This window comes from Ursus maritimus, unplaced genomic scaffold, assembly GCF_017311325.1.
Source record: "Ursus maritimus isolate PB19 unplaced genomic scaffold, ASM1731132v1 scaffold_36, whole genome shotgun sequence".
NCBI lineage: Eukaryota > Metazoa > Chordata > Mammalia > Carnivora > Ursidae > Ursus > Ursus maritimus.
The window spans coordinates 8,261,030-8,273,280 of NW_024426230.1; the positions used below are offsets into that span (position 1 = coordinate 8,261,030).

Consider the following 12,251-nt stretch of genomic DNA (forward strand, 5'->3'; position numbering starts at 1 on the left):
ATTAATAAACTAAGAGGAAATCATTATTTCCCTATTCCAAATGTAGAATATTCTCATTTATTCTGATTTTTCTGTTACTTTAAAACTGTTCATCTTTAAAACATTTTAAACATTATTACATCTAATATTAATCAATAAACTACTTCAAATTTTAAAAAAAAGGATAAAAATCACATGATTATCTCAACAGATACAGAAAAAGCATTTAACAAAATTCAACATCCATTTATGATAAAAACACTCAACAAAGTGGATCTAGAAGAAATGTACCTCAACATAATAAAGGCCATATGTGACAAAGCCATAGTTAACATCATACTCAACTATGAAAAGCTAACAGCTTTTCTTCTAAGACAAAGAACACGACAAGGATGCCCACTCTTGCCATTTTTATTCAACATAGTAGTGGAAGTCCTAGCCACAACAACTAGGCAGGAAAAAGAAATAAAAGGCATGTAAACTGGAAAGGAAGATTTCAAGCTATACTACAAAGCTATAGTAACCAAATAGTTGGTATCAGCATAAATGCACATACATGAATGGGACAGAACAGAGAGCCCAGAAATAAACACACACTTACATAGTCAAGTAATCTAATGATAAAGGAGGCAAGACTATGCAATGGGGAAAAGAGTTTTTTCAACAACTGGGGCTGGGAAAAGTGGACAGCTGCATGCCAAAGAATGAAACTGGACAATTTTCTTAGACCATATACAAAAATCAACTCAAAATGGATTAAAGCACCAAATGTGAGACCTAAAACCATAAAAACCTTAGAAGAAAACACAGGAAGTAATTTCTTTGACAGCAACCATGGAACATTTTTGTAGGTAGGTCTCCTGAGGCAAGGGTAACAAAAGCAAAATTATTGAACTATTGGAACTATAGCAAAATAAAAAGCTTCTGCGCAGTAAAGGAAATGATCAACAAAACAAAAAGTCAACCTACTGAATGGGAGAAGATATTTGCAAATGACATATTCAGTACAGGGTTAATATTCAATATATGTAAAATTTATACAAATCAGCACCAAAAAACAAATAATCCAATTAAAAATGGGCAGGGGCACCTGGATGGCTCAGTCAGTAAAGCATCCAACTCTTTTTTTTTTTTTAAAGATTTTATTTATTTATTCGACAGAGACAGAGACAGCCAGCGAGAGAGGGAACACAAGCAGGAGTGGGAGAGGAAGAAGCAGGCTCACAGCGGAAGAGCTTGATGTGGGGCTCGATCCTATAACGCCAGGATCGTGCCCTGAGCCGAAGCGAGACCCTTACCCCCTGTCCCCCCCAACCCCCCCCCCCCCTTTTTTTTTTTTTTAGTAAAGCATCCAACTCTTGATTTCAGCTTAGGTCATGAGCTCAGGGTCATGAGACAGAGCTTCGAGTGTCAGGCTCTGAGCTCAGTGTGGGAGTTTGTTTGAGATTCTCTCTCTCCCTCTCCCTCTGCCCCTCCCCTTGCTCACTGGCACTCTCTCTCTCTCTAAAATTAAAAAAATGGGCAGAGGATATGAATAGACATTTTTCCAAAGAAGACATACAGCTGACCAGAGACAACATGAAAAGATGCTCAACATCACTTATCATGAGGGAAACGCAAATCAGAACCACAATGAGATAGCACCTCACACCTGTCAGAATGGCTAAAATAAAAAAGACAAGAAATAAGTGTTGGTGAGATATGGAAAAAAAGGAACACCTATGTTCTGTTGATGGGAATGTAATTTGATGAAGCCACTGTGGAAAACAGTATGGAGGTTCTTCAAAAAATTCAAAATATAAGTACTGTATGATACAGTAATTCTACTATTGGGTATTTACCCAAAGAAAACAAAAACACTAATTCAAAAAGATATATGCACCCCTATGCTTATTGCAGGATTATTTATAATAACGAAGATACAGAAGCAACCCAAGTATCCATTGATAGATGAATGAATAAAGAAGTGGTATACACACACACACACACACACACACACACACACACACAGAGGAGTCTTAGTCATAAAAAAGAATGAGATCTTGCCATTTACAGCAATATGGATGAAGCTAGACAGTATAAAACTAAGCGAAGTACGTCAGTCAGAGAAGTACCATATGATTTCCCTCATATGTGGGACTTAAGAAACAAAACAAAGAAAAAGACAAAAAGGGGTGCCTGGGTGGCGCAGTCGTTAAGTGTCTGCCTTCGGCTCAGGGCGTGATCCCAGCATCCTCAGATCGAGCCCCACATCAGGCTCCTCCGCTAGGAGTCTGCTTCTTCCTCTCCCACTCCCCCTGCTTGTGTTCTCTCTCTCGCTATATGTCTCTGTCAAATAAATAAATAAAATCTTTTAAAAAAAAAAGACAAAAAAACCCAGACTCTTAAATATAGAGAACAAATATTGTCATTTGTGGTGGTTGCCAGAGGAGAGGTGGGTGGGTGGATGGGTGAAATAGGTGAGGTGATTAAGAGTTTTCTTAAAGTTTTTTTAAGATTAGAAAAACATTTTTTTTAAGTTTACTTATTTAAATAATCCCTACACCCAGTGTGGGGCTGGAACTCATGACTCTGAGATCAAGCGCCACAGGCTCTTCCAACTGAGCCAGCCAAGTGCCCCTTTATAATTTTTTTTTTTTTTTTAAGTAGGCTTCACGCCCTGTGTGAACTCGAGACAACCCTGAGATCAAGACCTGAGCTGAGATCAAGAGTCAGATGCTTAACTGACTGGGCCACCCAGGTGCCCCAAGATTTTATTTTTAAGTAATTTCTACACCCAACGTGGGGCTTTGAATTTATAACCCTAAGTCCAAGAGTCACATGCTCCACTGACTGAGCCAGCCAGGCGCCCAAGAGTACATTTCTCTTGATGAGCATTGAGAAATATATAGAATTGTTGAATCATTAATTGTATACCTGAAACTAGTATCACACTGTATGTTAACTATACTTCAATTTAAAATGCAAAAAAAAGTTTTTAAAGACACAGAGAAAACAAGTGTCACAAGAAGGACGTTTGTTCTCTAGGTCCTTATCTTTTACAATATCTGCAAGCCTTTTGAAACAAAGGAGTTTTGGTGATTGGTTAAAAAAGAAATAAGAGAAAAAGGAGTTTATAAATGGCAATCAAGTTCTTTGTGGGCATCAACATCACCAGGGGCTGGGGCTGGAAAGCCAAGATAGACCACTAAACTACCTTCTTTATAATAAAAATTCAGACAGTCTGCATCTTAGGATCAGAAGGAACCGCTGGAGGAGGACCCAGTCTTTTCTCATTCTCCATATAGGGCTATTTTCAGGGAATACTTAAAGAGCTGTTACTTGAGAAGGTAAAAATCCTTTCTTAGTCATAGTACTAAAGAAGAACAACAATATCTTTTAAAAGTTTTACTTATTTTTATGCTTGTCCCTAGAAATGGAAAGGGCACAATGATCTGTAGAATTCTTTAAACAATTATTTCTGCTTAAGCGCTAAACTTCACCTTTATATGGACCTATTGCTGCAACTTCCAAAGGCAACCAGAGATGTTTTGGTCTGCCAGAGCAAATAGGATTTTACAGCAAGAGTTTTAGACCAAACAGCCTATGTCACTGATCTGAAAAAAAAGACACAAAACTCCCAACTTTTCCTGGAAAATTTGGGAATACATTGAAGAATGTGTCCGCATTTGGGAGGCAAAATGGAGATCCACTCCCCTGCATTTTACATTCTTTGGTACCACAGCCAGGTGCTCTAAGGTTTTTGGTTGCATCATGAATGCCATCTGCTGTGGCCTAGAATATTTGGGCCCAGGACACTCAGTGCAAATGCCATTTTCCTGGTCAGGATAGACCGCCCCCCACCCCCACCTCCCCACCGCCATCCTTTCACGTCCACATTAGGCTAGTTCTGCCCAGAATGCAAGGTGATACTACATTCTGGGCAGGAGAACTTAATGTGACCACAAATCCAGCCTTTTCTCTTCCTTACAGAATGCTGTCTTAGTTTTGCATTAGATTTGTAGGGAGATCAAAGCAGTGAATGCAAATTAACCTCAGGATGAAGGACTTCAGAAAACAAGTCCTGCTTTCAGAGAAGGAAGGTGGCAAACAGAACCTTTACAAGTATCTTTTTTTTTTTTTCACTTTTTAAAGTAAGCTTTACACAGGAGGTGGAGTTTGAACTCAGGACCCTGAGATCAAGAGTGGTGTGATCTACCGACTGAGCTGGCCAGGCGCCCCGGCAAACAGACCCCTGATGACCAAATTTCAGAGGTCAGTTGAAAATACGTAACTTTACTATTAACCCCCCCCCAAACAAAATCCTGACAGAAACAAAGCTTTCTCATGAACTCTCCATTCTACACACTCATCTTACAGGAAAAAAAAAACGTGGGGAAGCGTTCGTGTACCTTCTGAGCTGAACATGCCCAGCACACAGCGGGTGCCCGGAGGATTTTTTTTTTTTTTTTTTTGCTCTATTTTTCAGTTCGTTTTAGCGATGCCGATGCTCAGGCCTTGACCAGGTATTTCCGCCGTGGGTCCTGCGGTTCCTTCCACAGCTGCTTCTTGGGTTTCAAGTTCTCTTTGAGCTTCTTCAGCCGCGGATACGGGGCACATGTCTTCCAGGGCCCCAGATCCAGGGGCGTGTACCTCTCACCCTTGTAGAATTTTCTGAGTTTTTCTCTCTCCGCCCCCCCCCCCCACAGCGCTCGAGCGAGAACGTGTGCGCATGTGCACGCATGCGCGGGAGGGTGGAGCAGAGGAGACGCGACCGCAAGGAGGCTCCATGCCCACTTGACTCCCTATGATCCTGCCACCCTGAGATTATGACCTGAGGGGAAATCAAGAGTCCGCCACTCAGCCGACTGAGCCGCCGCAGGCTCCTGAGGTTCTCTTTTCCGAGTCTGGCTAATGACAGTGAATACACGGACGGTATCTTTGCGTCCAGCTCGGATCTTGGAGAGCCTGCCACTTTGGTGTCTTACACCTGGGACAGCTCCATCTTCAGGTCTTCCAGCCATTTAAACAGCTCCTCCTTCTTGGCGTGAAGGGCTCGAGCCTTAATCTTGGCCCATCCTGCACAAGCCACGGTCACCGAGGGAAAGCGGCTGAGGGGAAGAGCCAGGGGACGTTTCCTGAGCAGGACAGCACTGACATCTCTGGCTGGAAGCTCCACAAACCTGACCCTGCATTTGATAATTACGATATACACTTAGGGCTGAATCAGACTTTGATTGGACCTCTTTGGTGTCATCTGATTTTTTGTTCAGAAATGCTTTCCCAGGTAAGACTTAAAGAAATTAAAAGCTACCCCCTCCGGCCTACCTATCCCCCGCTTCCCAGATGAGATTTTAACAAACTCAACGGCCAGTAGCCAGGGCTGGTGGCCCAGTCTTGCCAATCATGAGAACTTGGGCCACCTACCAGGATGTACAAAACAAACCAGCACATATCTTTTAATTTCTTCACAGTCTATTAGGTAACATATAATACTTTTCAACTGAAAGGATAAAGTCACATGCCTAGAGCCTTCTTATATGGCCAGTCTCACCCATGTTGACCATGCATCACCAAAAATATCTTATGTATATATTCATGGTACTAGATCCCTTTACTACTATCTTGGTTATGTGTAAACAGGAACCTTCGTTTGAGTCATAATTAATCTCCAGATAATTAACTCTTGTTAACGACTTGTGGCTAAAAGTTTCCTTTGTTAATAACCTTAGATTCTACTAAAGTAAAGCTTGCAGAAAGGAAGGAGAAAGGGGAAATATTACCATTTGGCCCATACTTAAACCAGTTTAATCTGATTTTACTGCATATTTGAACTAGTTTACCTTGATTTTTACTGTATTTTTTGATTGGTTAAGGGTAGGAAAAGAGACTTTACATAACTGCTGTCTTAATTTGCTGGGTTAGAGAAGTTCCTTGATTTGATACGTGGTTCCTTAAATAGTTTGTGTTAATTTAGCTCTTTGGACTTCCTCCATGAACATTCTATCACCACTCAATACTTAGTTGTGGCTGTGTTTTGGATCCAGCTGTTTAAGAAGGAACAACTGAGAAGGAAATTGGGCCAAATTTATTCTATGAGGCGAGATCAAAATAGGTGATTATAGCAAAAAGCCAAAATTAAATCAGGCACAAAGAAAATGTACAAGGTGATTATGAAATTTGCTTTAAATTAACTATGAATCTGCCGCAAGCTCTATCTCTTCAGAGTCAGCTCAGGGCCAGCTGGCAGCCTCTGTAGTCCTTGCAGTATGGCAAGTCCACTGAAGACTGAGTTCAGCTGTTTTCCCTCTTGATTCAAGCCATCCAAGGATCCTTTCTTGAAAGTCATGAAACTAAGACAATGGACTGTCAATGTCAGCAATGGCAGTCACTTGCTCTGTTTGTCTGTTTTAATTTTTAAAAAGCTTTTATTAGGAAGTTGATTTCATGTGATCTTATGCTGGAATAAATCTGTATCTAAGGATGCTGAAAGACTTGCTGCCAAGCCAGTTTTGCATACAGTCTAAACTGGGAAAGGAGCCTTCATTGGGATGATGGCCAAGGAGCTGGTCAGTTGTGGATGTAGCTTAAAAGGTCATTGGCTTACTTGCAAGAATGCTGGCAGCCTCAACATTTGCTACAAATTCCTCTCATTAGTCAATTGTTTTTGAATTTCTTTCCCACTGGAAAACCCAAGAATGTCTTTTGCCTGAGTGTACCATTCTCAGCTGATCTCTTTTCCCTGAGATGTTAGGAATGAGGCCCTGCAGCATCCCCTGTGAGTCATAGGTCAGGAGGCAGGAAGTCTTTCAAGTTCTTTTGCATATACCCTCCACCCTCTCAAAAGGGCAAAGACAGCATTTCTGAGCCTTAGACCCAGAAGTATCAGAATTAGAAAGGATCTCAGAAAGCCTTCCAAGAGAGTAAAGAACCATGCCGGTTTACCTGCTACTGAAAATTTTGCTGGGACACAGAACTTCCAGTGCTGAAACTGGGTCTCCTAAGCAAACTGGGATAGTTGGTCACACTACACTCGACTGTTTTTTGTCGGTTTTGTTTTATTTTGTTTTTTTACACTTAACTGTTCTGCAGAGAAGAAACTGTGGCCCAGGAGGCTGACTTGCCCAAGCTAACAAAATTAGTAAGTGGCATATCTCGAATTAGAATCCAGATCCTCTGGTGCTAGAATTCAGTGCTCTTTCTTTGCTGGTACTTCCTTATATTCATTCACACAGTGCATTGCACACAATAGGTGTTTATGTTTCTGTTGTGGTTGTTTTCTGAGTTCAAGGGAAGTGCTTTTCACAGATATGATAATTCTTAATTAGCAATGATCTCACTCAAGGTCCTCACGAATCAATTGTGAAACCAGGTGTCTATTTCTAGACTTTGAACAGAATAGAGTGAAAAAGGGGAGGGAAGCTTAGTGAGGAATAGAAGTGCATAAGAAAACACAAGGGCTTGTGCAAAGATGAAGAGGCCCATGTGCCTCAGAGAAAAGAGTGTGGTAGAAAGAAAAGCATCATCATTCTTCTGATAAGAGAAGAAATGTAGCCATGGACACACACACACACACACACACACACACAGATCCATGTGGTAATGAACAGGTAACGAAAAAACTCTATCACCTGACATTGATGGTTATATGTTTTCCAAGGACTTCAAAAGAACCTAACTTCCAGCAGTGTTCTTTGTCTTACTAGGTCTGAGATCTGCCCTGTTCTTCTTGCCAGTTTTCTCCTCCTGGATACTGAGTTTTTTTTGTTTTTTGTTTTTTTAAAGATTTTATTTATTTATTTGACAGAGATAGAGACAGCCAGCGAGAGAGGGAACACAAGCAGGGGGAGTGGGAGAGGAAGAAGCAGGCTCCTAGCGGAGGAGCCTGATGTGGGGCTCGATCCCATAACGCTGGGATCACGCCCTGAGCCAGAGGCAGACGCTTAACCGCTGTGCCACCCAGGCGCCCCTGGATACTGAGTTTTTAATAAAGTAGCATAAATACTAGGGATGATTAGCTGTTATACCTCGAGCTTCATGATCACTTACCTTACAGTATCCCACTCAGTGCTATAGTCTTCTCACCTGCAGGAGGCGCTGTTGTTGTCTGGGTGAGGGAATGAGAGAAAGCATTAGAAATGTGAGGAGTTGAAGATTAAGACTAGAGAAATGACTACTGGAAACAAAGGTCCAGGAACGTTATTTATTGTGGCCGTCTTCACCAACTAATTTTGTGGGGTAGAGCTTGGCACTTAATTTCTTTCATCTGGGATGGAGCCCAAGGAAGTGGTACATGGAAATGGAGCAGCATAAATAAAATGGAAGTGACTAAGGTGTTTTGACACTCATTATGATGGGTGTTACTCTCAAAATGGAAGCCAGGTACCTACTTTTCTATTCCACCACACCTTTTCCTGCTGGTGACCAGGGACAGAGTTACCTGCTCTTCTAATACCTAAAACCACAGGTGAACAGAGACTGAACTGACCTACTTTGCAAGTACTTGTTACAGTGTTAATCAGCAAACTTACTGCAGGCAGTGGTCATGTGGCCTCACAGCTATTCTGCTTTAGGCTGATGGCCAGACTAGGAGCAGACCTTAGTGCTAGTTAAAAATGCAAAATACTGGACCTTACCCCTAACATTCTGAATCAGATTTTTTTCCTTTTTAAACAAACTTCTAAATTTAGAATAGATTTACAGAAAAGGTGTGAAGATAGAACACAGTTGCCATATAACACACACCCAGTTTTTAATTATTAATATAGTACACATTAGTATGATACATTTGGCACAAGTCAGTACAGATACTTTATTAACTAAAATTTATACTTTATTTGAATTTCCTTAGTTTTTACCTAATACCCTTTCTCTGTTCCAAGATCCCATCCAGAATGTCACATTACATTTACTTGTGTCTCCTTAAGTTCTTCTTGGTTGTTAGTTTTTCAGACTTTCCTTGTTTTTGATGACCTTAACAGTTTGGGAGAGTATTGGCTAGGTGTTTTAAATAATGTCCCTCAATTTGGATTTGTCTTATGTTTTTCTCATAGTTAGACTGGTGTTATGGTTTTGGGAAGAAGACCATAGAGGTAAAGTGCCATTCTCATCACATTATCAAGGGTACACGCTATCAACATAACTTACTGATATTAATCTTGACCACCTGGCTTAAGTTGTGTTTTAAGGGTTCTCCAGGGTAAAGTTCTTTTTTCCTCCCCTTTTCTTTGACAGGAAATCACTACGTGCAACTCACACTAAGAGATGGGGAGTTAATTTGCACCTCCCTGAAGGTGGAATACCTACATAAATCATTTGGAATTCTTCAACATAGGAGATTTTCTACTTTCCATCGTTTATTCAATTATTTATATCAGAGTAGACAAATGGACATTTGTTTTATACTTTGATATATCCCCATTGTTTTTTTTGTTTTTAGCACTTCACTGCCTTCTGGCATTTATTTTTTGGGTAGGCACTTATTTTTTTCAGCAAGCTTTCCTGATGTTTCCAGGCATACTACACATAAGTAGGTTTTGACAGGGAAGAATTTCCCATGGTTGTGAGATCATGTGAGTCACATGGGTGCAGTTAAAAGTAAGTCTCAGGCCCCTCCTCTGAAGATTCTGATGTGATAGTTGTAGGGTAAGCCCCAAGATCTGGATTTTATAACTATCTTCTGATGATTGTTATAATCGGACATGTAAACATGGCCTTGCTGTAATTTTAATGAAGACTTTGGGGTAAGGCTTAAATTAGATGGGTAGCTATGATCATGGTATTGGAAGAATAGTGCTTTACACTTGGGGTTCCAAGTGTGTTCACATGCACTCTGTTTTGATTCTCATTATCAAAATATGAAGGAGGAAGAACATTTTGTAAATGAGAAGAGTGAAAACCCAGTAGGGTATCTTTCCTAAAAAATCACACAGTTGGGTATACCAGCATACCATGGCCAACAGGCAGAAAAGCAACAGAATCTGAGGTGTTTGGGGAATTGAAATAGCACTATTAAGTAAGATAACTAAAAAGATAGATATTAGTCTGCTGATATTTAAGCAATAAAGAAATATACTCTATCATAATAAAATTGATCTACACAAAGCACTATTCCCAGTACCCTTTCATCCCATCAAAATAAACCAAATTCACTTTATATATTGAGTAACTACTATATGCAAGTATAGCCTGATCTCTTAACTTCTTTGTGAGTCTCCATTTTTATTTTTTTCTTCAAATTTTAATTTAAATTCTAGTTAACATATATGTAATACTGGTTTCAGAATTTAGTGATTCATCACTTACATGTAACACCCAGTGCTTAATACAACAGGTGCCCTCCTTAATACTCATCACTCATTTAGCCCACCCTCCAGCAACGCTGTTTGTTCTCTCTAGTTAAGAGTCTCTTATGTTTTGCTTCCCTCTCCCTATGTTTATCTGTTTTGTTTCTTGAATTCTACATGAGTGAAATTATAAATTTGTCTCTTATTTTGCTTAGCATAATACACTCTAGCTCCATCCACCTGACTCCATTTTTAAAACTTGAGAAATAAATCTATGAGTTTTCTAGAGCTACCGTAACAACATATTACTACAGTAGTTCCCCCTTATCTATGGGGGATAAGTTCCAAGACTCCTACTGAATGCCTAAAACTGTGAATAGTACTGAATCCTATACACACATATTCATGATAATGTTAACTTATAAAGTAGACACAGCAAGTGGTTAACAGTAACTAATAAAATAGAACAATCGTACCAATATACTGTAATAAAAGTTATGTGAATGTGGTTTCCTCTCTCAAAATATCTAACTGTACTGAACTTCATCTTCTTGTGATGACGTGAGATGGTAAAACGCCTATGTGATGGGATGAAGTGAGATTAAGGACTGGGTGTCGTGACGCAGCGTCAGGCTACTGTCGATCTTATGATTAGGATCATCTGTTTCTGGATCATCGTTGAGCTGCGTAATGAAACCTTGGAAAGTGACGCTATGCATAAGAAGGGAAACAACAGAAACTTATTCTCTCACGGTTCTGAAGGCTAAAACCCAAAATCAAGGTGTTGGCAGGGCCGTGCTTCCTCCAAAGCCTCTAGGGGAGGATCTTTCCTTGCTTCTTCCAGCTTCTGGTAGGGCCGGCATTCCTTGGCCTCTGTAACTCATAACTCCCATCTCTGCCTCCATCTTCACATGTCCATCTTCCCTCTGTGTCTGTTTCTGTCTTCACACAGCATTCTCCTCATCTCACAAGGACACTAGTCCAATTGGATTAAGGGCCACCCTACCTTAATATGACAATTATTAATTATTAACTATCTTAACTATTTACATTTGCAATGACTCTATTTCCAAGTAAGGTCCCATTCTGAGGTACTAGGGGTTAGGACTTCACCATCTTTTTGGGAGACAAGATTCAACCCGTAACAAATTTGTGCCACATAATATACCCTTTTAAAGTGTACTATTCTGTGGTTTTTATTATATTCACAAGATTGTGGAGCCAATATCACTAATTCCAGACCATTTTCTTCATTCCAAAAGGATAACCCCATACCCATTAGCACTCCCCAACCCTCCCCTAAACTCCTGGCAACCACTAATCTACTTTCTGTCTGTACAGATTTGCCTATTCACAGGCATTTCGTGTAAATAGACATTTCATATGAATGGAATCAGATAAGATCTAAATGGCAACATGTATCAGCACTTCATTCCTTTTTATGGCTGAGTAATATTCAATTGTATGACTATACATTGACATTTTGTTTATACATTCATCAGTTGATGGACACTTGGGTTGTTCCCACTTTTTTGGTTATTATCAATAATTATGCTATAAATATTCATGTGCATTTTTTGTGTAACTGTTTAAAAAAATTTTTTTTTAAGTAGGCTCCATACCTAATGTAGGGCTTGAACTCATGACTCAAGAGATCAAGAGCTGCACACTTTATAGACTGAGCCACGCAGGCACCCCTGTGTAACCGTTTTTAATTTTTTTCATACCTAGGAGTGGAATTGCTGGATCATATCATAATTATGTTTGACTTTTTGAGAAATGGCCAAACTGTCATCCAAAACAGCTGTACTAATTCTCACCAGTAATACAAAGGTTCTAATTTCTGCACATCCTCTACAGCACTTATTCTCTCTTTTTTAAGTAGCTCAACACCCGGTTTGGAGCCCAATTCGGGGCTTGAACTGACGAACCTGAGATCAAGACCTGAGCTGAGATCATGAGTCAGACAGTTAGCCAACTGAGCCACTCAGGTGCCCATTATTATCT

The 12,251-nt window shown here is 40.1% G+C and overlaps 1 long non-coding RNA gene across 1 annotated transcript; it reads left to right on the top strand.

Moving 5' to 3' along the window:
* Positions 1 to 4,110: 4,110 nt before the first annotated feature.
* LOC121100280 lies at positions 4,111 to 10,753 on the top strand. Its single transcript, XR_005832041.1, has 3 exons — positions 4,111 to 4,233; positions 4,668 to 5,245; positions 9,193 to 10,753. It is a non-coding gene; the product is annotated as an uncharacterized LOC121100280 (long non-coding RNA).
* Positions 10,754 to 12,251: the final 1,498 nt, after the last annotated feature.